This window comes from Mus caroli, chromosome 10, assembly GCF_900094665.2.
Source record: "Mus caroli chromosome 10, CAROLI_EIJ_v1.1, whole genome shotgun sequence".
Taxonomy (NCBI): Eukaryota; Metazoa; Chordata; class Mammalia; order Rodentia; family Muridae; genus Mus; species Mus caroli.
The window spans coordinates 9,235,280-9,243,056 of record NC_034579.1 but is presented as its reverse complement, the minus strand read 5'-3'; the positions used below and the strand labels follow the sequence as shown (position 1 = coordinate 9,243,056).

Below are 7,777 nucleotides of genomic sequence, written 5' to 3'. Positions count from 1 at the left end.
AGAAGAAGAAGAAGAAGAAGAAGAAGAAGAAGAAGAAGAAGAAGAAGAAGAAGAAGAAGAAGAAGAAGAAGAAGAAGAAGAAGAAGAAGAATTAGCCAGAAGTAGAACTACAGAAGCCAAAAAAGCAAAGTTAGCGCCTTTAGAGACTTTCCCAGAAGGATCTAGCCTGCATGGCACCTCTATCATGGATTCAGTTGGAATAAAGTCTACTTTAAAGGGAATATACTAAGGTCTAGGAACCTATTTCTTGAATGAAGCTCTAGGTTCAGTTCCCCACATAGAACCAGGCATGGTGGTGTATGCCTGTAATCTCAGCACTCCAGGAAATTGCTCCAGAATGATCAGAAGTTCAGGGTCATCCTTGTGGTAAATTTCTAAGGTCAGCTTGTGATACATGAGACTCTTTCTCTAAAAGTGGGGATGGGTGATTATCTGTTAGGGGATGAACTTTGTATGGTTTTTGTATGAGTATATGAATGTGGGTGCACATATATGTGCATGCATGCATGTAGACAATGGTTATCTTCCTCCATTACATTGTACCTCTGTGTGTGTGTGTGTGTGTGTGTCTTGCTAACACAAGGCTCATCAGTTGGCTAAGCTGGCTTGCTGGTGAACTCCATGAATCTACCTGTCTCTGCCTCCCACTCCCATACTCATTGACTCCTGTCCGAAGCCAGCTACGGTGCCAACCTTCTTATATGCATCCTGTGGATCCAAGCACAGGTCCTCATGCTCTCCTGGCAGATGTTGTACTGATAAAGCCATCTGCTTCTGGCCCCACCACAAACACACCAAAATGGACTTCTTACATGCCAGCATCCTCTGTTCCCACATTCTCTCAACTTTTGAGGTGGTCTTCCTAGATCTGCATAGGCACCCCTTTTCTACTAGTTGCTCATTTTTCTTTTCTTTATCCCATCCTCCAGCTAGTTTCTCACTTTTCACTCCCCTTTCTCATGCCCTTTATCCTTTTACCACAGAGTTTTCTTGTGAACGTGGCCAGAACCATGTGGCTTCTTACTTGTTTTACCACTCTGGTTTCTTGTGATTCAGGATTTTCCAGCGAAGCAGAACAAATAGAAGATACAGAGAGCTGTCCTATACATATGCCTGTGCATGGTAAGGAATTGGCTCATGCATTTATGGAAGCTGGGAAGTCCCAAGAGCTTTGGTCAACAGACTGGTAACCCAGAAGTCATCGTGCAGTTCCAGGCTGATTCTGAAGGCTGGGGGAGAGGAAGAGCCGATAGGGGACATTCCAGTCTTCACTTAAGCCCAAAGAGAATTCCAAGGTCTCCTTTCAGAGACAGACAGACAAAGGAATTGACCCTTAGCCATTTTGTTTGCCTTCAGGAGTAGGTATAAGGCCACCTTGCACTGGGGAGGGCAATGAGTGTTACTGAAGCTACCAATTCAAATTTAACCCTATGCAAAAGTCACCCTAATGGCCAAACCTAGAATAATGTTTGGCTACTCTGTGACCCAGTCAAATTTAGAAAGAAATGTCTGCCACTGTTTACTAACACATCCAAGTGCTTCTCTTTGTCTCTAATCTTGCCTCAACAGAATGGTGGAGGATGGAAAAGCCATGTCATGTCTCCCTTCTGCTCTAAGTTCTTCTTTAGACTGCATCTCAGTGGAAGCCAAATTTTGACCATGATGGCCTCCATGCTGTCTTCTCCATCTTAGCCCACCACCTGCCACTCTACCCTCTGCATCCCAGGAAAGCAAGTGTGTCCCAGCTGCAGGATCATGACATCTGCACCTCCCAGGTCCCAAAGGTCCACATCAAAGTACTGTGGAGACTGCGTCCTCCCTCAGAGCATAGAGTGCCCATTACCCTTGTTTTAGTTCTTTTTCAAATAATCAGTGCTAGGGAGCGGGACGGTGTAGGTTGGTGGTCAAACTAAAGTCTACCATACTTAAGGCCTGTGTTCATATGCCAGCACAAGTTAAAAGCCATTTTAGAACACTTTTAGATTTACACACACCTGTGCACACACACACACACTCTTGTACACACACACACACAAGTTGCAGAACTGATGTTGTCCAATATTTTCTGTTCTAGGTTCCCCTTCTATCACCATCATACATTAAGAGGACAGATTCATCCTGGCTGAGAAGCCAGCCTCCTCCCTCCCTCCTTAATTAAGGTTCCAGGCACATTCCCCTAGTGTTTTGTTTTCATTTCCGAAGATTCCTTTCTTTTTATTTTATATGTGGGAATGTTTTGCCTTCAGCTACCGTGTACATATCATGTGTGTGCCTGGCACCAACAGAGGTTAGGAGAGGCATTGGATCACCTGGAACTGGAGTTAGTAAGGACCATGTTGGTGCCGTGAACCAAACTCAGGTTCTCTGCAAGAGCATCAAGTGCTGGGACATCTCCCAGACCCTTTGTTTCTGTCCTCTCAGCCGTCTCAGGATCTTCTGTGGCAGTTTAAGATTCCTTTCTGATGTTTGTTGCACGACCTTTCAACAGCTGTGAGTAATATTGGTCAGGCATTTTTGTGGGTGGGGGTGGGGGAGTGCAAGTGGATTTGTGCTTGTTGAGCCAGAGGCAACCTCTACTCACTGTCACAACATCATTTATCACCTTTGAAACTAGGTCTCTTACTGGCAGGGAACTTCCCAATGATTTAAGCCTGGCTGATCTCCTGCCTCACCAAGGCTCTGCAGGCACAGCATTTTTATGTAGGTTGTGGGGAGTCTTAGCTCCCCAAGCTAAAGGGTAATTGCATTATCCCCCGAGCCATCGCCCAGGCCCATAGCTAGGGAGTTTTAAGGGTGTTGGGTTGCTAGGCTTCGTTGGATATTTCCTTCATGATAAGACAACGGTGAGCTGGGAGACAGTTGTGTACGCCTTTAATCCAAGCACTTCCAGGTGGATCTCTGAGTTCGAGGCCAGCCTGGTCTACCGAGTGAGTTCCAGGACAGCCAGGGCTACACAGAGAAAACCTGTCTCAAAAACAACAAAACAAAACAAAACAAAACAGAAGGCTGGGGCATGGAGGAGGAGAAAGGCCCCATGGATAACGTGTTACCTCCACCTGGCTTTAAGTGTTCTATCTGACCTTGTGTATTGGGTGAACTGCGTGGCTGCTCTGTGTGTGGTAAAAACTACTTTCCCTCTCCTTTCCATCAGTCCTCTGTTGACGGGAGGAGCAGGCTAGAGTGCAGAGGCAGAAACAAGCTTCTTTTCCATGGAAGTGGAGTTTCTGCTTAAGTTGCCTGAAGTTGCTCTGCCCCGGAGATTTGTCTTTCTGGTCTTACCTGGCCTTACATTAGTAGATCTATTTCATCGGTCATTTCACATTAGATGTGATAACTTTGGGTTACCACCTTGTTCCTTAAATTCTTCTGGCGGTGGCTTCCTACCATCAATGGTCCATCTTTCCTTCCTGAGTTATTTTTTTTAAGATTTATTTATTATTATTTATTATTATATGTAAGTACACTGTAGTGTGTCTTCAGATACACCAGAGGAGGGCGTCAGATATGGATGTTGTGAGCCACCGTGAGCCACCATGTGGTTGCTGGGATTTGAACTCAGGATCTTAAGAAGAGCAGTCAGTGCTCTTATCCGCTGAGCCATCTCTCCAGTCCCTCCTCTCTTACTTTCTTTGCTTCTTGATGGCTAGCCTTTTACCTTGTTTGTCCAGCGGGTTCCCATCCCCTAGCCAGAATGCCCCTTTTCTGTTTCTGACTCCCCAGTAGGGTACCAGGCACCGAGGACGAGGTCCTGGCAATACTCCTGTGGATGCCCCACTGACAGCAGGCAGGAAGGGGCTAGTGGAAGGCGGGGCTCAGTGTCTACGTGGTCCACAACCTCCGGTTAGGCAGTCGTGCAGGTCCCCGCTGGCGCAGCCACACCCACGCTCAGAAACGGTTTCTAGAGCCCTAGTTTCGGAAATACTTTGGACTGCAAATGTCATCCCCGCTGAGGGGTTTTCCCGCGGAAAGTCCGATGGATCCCGCCCCGCCCATCTCTCCATCCCAGAGCGGGGAAGAAAGAGCAAGTTCCCGGGTGGTCCACACCGTCGCCCGCAGCATCTCGGGGTGCACAGGAGGGGAAGGAGGCTCGTGCTTAGGTTCCCAGCAACTCGCAGCGTGGCGACTCCAGTCCGGAAGGGAAGCTGCGCGCCCAGCCGAGGGCGTCCCCGGGGCGGGGTCCTGGTCCCCAGCTGTGCAGCCTCAGCGCGGCAGGGGCGGAGCCAGCAGCACCAGATGCGGCGGTGCGGCTCAGGGCTCGGACCCCGGCTGAGAAGCGCTGCCTGGGCCAGCAAGAAGCGGAGGGGGCAGAGCCACGGGGACACGCCGCGGTGTCCTCCCGGCGTCTGGACGCTGGATCAGCGCCCCGCAGGATCACGGTTCGTTTTGTCCAGCGAGTCTGCTTAGCTCTCTAACTCTTTCGACATCGGGGACCCAGGTTCGGGGTTGGCTGGAGTGGTGGACCACGCTGGCAGGGATGCTGCGCAGCTGCAGGTGGGTTTGGGGTGTGGTTCCCTCTGTGCCTCTAGGTACCTTCAGGACGTGGCTTTGGGTTTCTCACCTAGAGCTTTTTTTTTTTTTTTTTAAATGTTTGAGAATATAATGCGTTATCAGAAGTGCTTCAGAAATGACTAATGTAGACTGACTCTGAAGCTACCTGAGGCAACTTCTGTTTTGAAGTTTTGTTGTTTTTATTTAATGGAGGTGTTTTATTCAGTTCGGTCGCCACTTTCTCAAACACATCAGAATGGACACTTCTCCACTTGAACTTGACAGCATGACTCAGGAGCCAGGAAATACAGGAACACTGATACCGCGTTGAAACAGCTCCCACAGAGGATTTGGGGGAGTTTGTTTTAGGAAACCGATCTGATGGCTTTGCTTAGAGAACCACACCACGGAATTCTGTTGGCTTCTTTGGCACCGCGAACACCAGCTGAGACCTGCGTTTTACTTCCTGTGACTCTCACACTTATTAGGGCCATTTCTCAGCAGAGGGAGGAGCTGTTGTTTCTACCCGGGTATCCACAAATGAGTCACAAGTCTACTATAATTGCAAGGCTTTGTTAATACGCTTTTGAAAAGTGAGGTTGGATTCCTGTACTTAGAATAAGACCGAAGATTGAGTCTGGTGCTGTCAAACTGGGGCAGGCGGCCTAGGAAGTAACTATTCAAGTTTTCAGTTTCCTAGAGCGCCTGATGGGACAACATGCCAGCTAGGGTCACTAGGCTGATCTGAGATAAACCCTTAAAATCATGTGCTTTCCCACAGAAGCTGAAGAGAAAATTAATTTCTTTATCCAATAACCATTTGGCTGTTGTTTTCACTAGTTGGTAGAAACTGGACATTTAATGGAGTGATTGTAAGTTACTCTGAAATTTAAAATATTTCAGAAAGTTTATTTTTTACCAAATTAGTGCCTTAAAAAAAAAAACATATAGAACTTTTGAAGAAAGTAGATGGTTGCTGGAGCCAGACATTAAGATGCTGAATCTCCCTGAGGCTGGATAAAGGCTCTAAGAAATAGACTTCCCTATCTAGGAGCTCAGTAGAGACAGGAATAACTGCGTATCCTGGCTGAGCTGAGGTCAGCCTTAGACAGCAGTTGCAAGGTTCTGGTCTGTTCCAGCCTTTTCATCCAGGTCCATGCATGCAATATGGACACAATACTGTCCTGGCAGCCAGGGCCACAGCTGAGCAGATTCTCCTGGACCTCCAGCACCGTGAGATGGGTGCTATGGGAAATTTACACCCAAAGAAGGTGCCCCAGTGTGGGGGATCAGAGCATCCTGGATCACTGCTGGGACAGCAAGGGAAGGTTTGGGTTCTCATCATCTGCTTGTCTTGGTTGGCAGCTTCGTTTTCATTCAACACATGCATGATTTAAAAAGCATATTAGCATATGTCTATGATTTAAAAGCCCATTAGTAAGGCATGGCTTTTAAAGTGTTTGAATTAACCATGTTTCACATTACTTAGCAGCTGTGTAAAGGCAAACCCAGTCTCTGTTATCATCCCTGGGCAGTTGGGGGCACTCTTTTAAACACCAGGGTGACTCAGGAGTGATTAGCAGCTTTCTACTCACCAGTTGATACAATAGTTGCTCCCTATCTGAGGACTGGCTTGACTCCCATGATTTTTGCTACCCAAGCTCTGAAATAGAAAGCTCCAGAATAGTAGTAGTATATTTTTTATTTTACTTGAGACATGGTCTTACTGTGTAGCCCTGGCTGGCCTGGAATTCACCACACAGACCAGGCTGGCCCAGAATTCACAAATTATCTGTCTGCCTGCTTCTACCTCCTGAGAACTCATATTAAAGGTGTGTGCCACCACACTTGTCAGTAAGATACTCTGAGAGGAACAACATCCACACCAAATTAATTATAACCATATTGCTGCAATTGTTCCACCTCTAATTCTTGTTCATCTCTTGCTGTGAATAATTTGTGAATTTAAACTTTATCTTAAATATGTGTGCACAAGAAGCAGCATAAACAGGTGCCAGGCGTTCACCTGAGTCTCCTGGACCGGAAGCTCAAGGGTTAAGGAGGACCTAATCTCCCAGTCCTCTGAGGTGGCCACTAGCAAAGGGCATCTGCCCAACCTAACAGCTTTCATCTCTATGCTTCATCTCTCCCTCCTCGGCCTCAGAGGCACGTTTTCTAGAGGAAAGAAAAGATAAAAGTGTGTTATTCAGCATTGCATTTCTGGGCTTTGGCACAGGTCTGACTCATGGTTAGTGGAAAGGAGCCTTTATTAAACAGTGAACCTGACTGTAGATGAGGGTTGTCCAGGATCTTGGAAGGGTAGGTGACCCAGCAGAAGGAGCAGCAGTACCAAGGACAGAAACAGCGTTCTGTGGTCAGGAAGCTCCAGCCTGTTTCCTAGGCACTGGGGGAGTGGGGACGAGCAGAGGGGAGGGCAGAAAGATGAAGGAGGAAAGATAAGACCACCTAGGCCCGTGTGCCATGGAAGCCCCAGGACTTTATTCTGAGGAGGCCTCAGAGAAAACACACAGCATGAGAGGAATGTTTAAAACAGAGCAGAAGCAAAGGAGGCAGTGCTCACACTATAAAGTGCTTGCCACACAAGCAGAAAGGCTTGTGTCTGATTCCCCAGCATCTGTGTAGAAGGTAGGCCCAACAGCTGTCACCTGTAATGAAAGCACTGGGTAAGTGGAGGCCGAAGGATCCTGGGACTTGCTGACCTTCTAGGCTACCTGGATCAATGAGTCCCAGATTCTGTGAGAGGGCTCAGGCACCATTGTCAGCCCCATAGGCATGCCAGCACACACTTGAAGACATGCACGCACATACACACATGAATAAACTCAAGCGCCCACACCCTTAGAAGATTGTGGTACTACTGAGAAGAGAACGTGAACGAGGCTTGAATCAGTAGGGAAGGAGCTTGGAAACAAAGGGAGGAGCTGAGAGAACTGACTTAGTATAACATGCAGAGCCCATCATCTGTGGGACATTTTATAGATTAATGATTGATATGAAAGACCCAGTCCACTATGGGCAGTGTCAGCCCTGGGTATGTGGTCTCAGGTTATATTTTAAAAGCAACCTGAGCAAGGGATAGAAAACAAGCCAGTAAGTAATATTCCTTCATCATCTCTGCTTCAGTTCCTGCTTCCAGGTTCCTGCCTCAATCTTTTGCCCATCCATCTACAACGGTGTGTGTGTGTGTGTGAGAGAGAGAGAGAGAGAGAGAGAGAGAGAGAGAGAGAGAGAGAGAGAGAGAGAGAGAGAGAGAGAGAGAGAGAGAGAG

The 7,777-nt window shown here is 47.5% G+C and overlaps 1 protein-coding gene across 2 annotated transcripts in view; it reads left to right on the top strand.

Annotated features, from left to right (window-relative positions):
* The first annotated feature begins 4,044 nt into the window (after positions 1-4,044).
* The window catches only part of Stx11 (syntaxin 11), a 24,348-nt gene continuing 20,615 nt past the window's right edge, over positions 4,045-7,777 (top strand). Inside the window, exon 1 of one of the 2 annotated variants that reach the window (XM_029482736.1) lies at positions 4,045-4,376. The gene's annotated coding sequence lies outside the window, so the exon portion shown is untranslated. Of the gene's footprint in view, positions 4,492-7,777 lie in introns of both variants that reach the window. The other variant, XM_029482735.1, reaches the window with a different exon arrangement.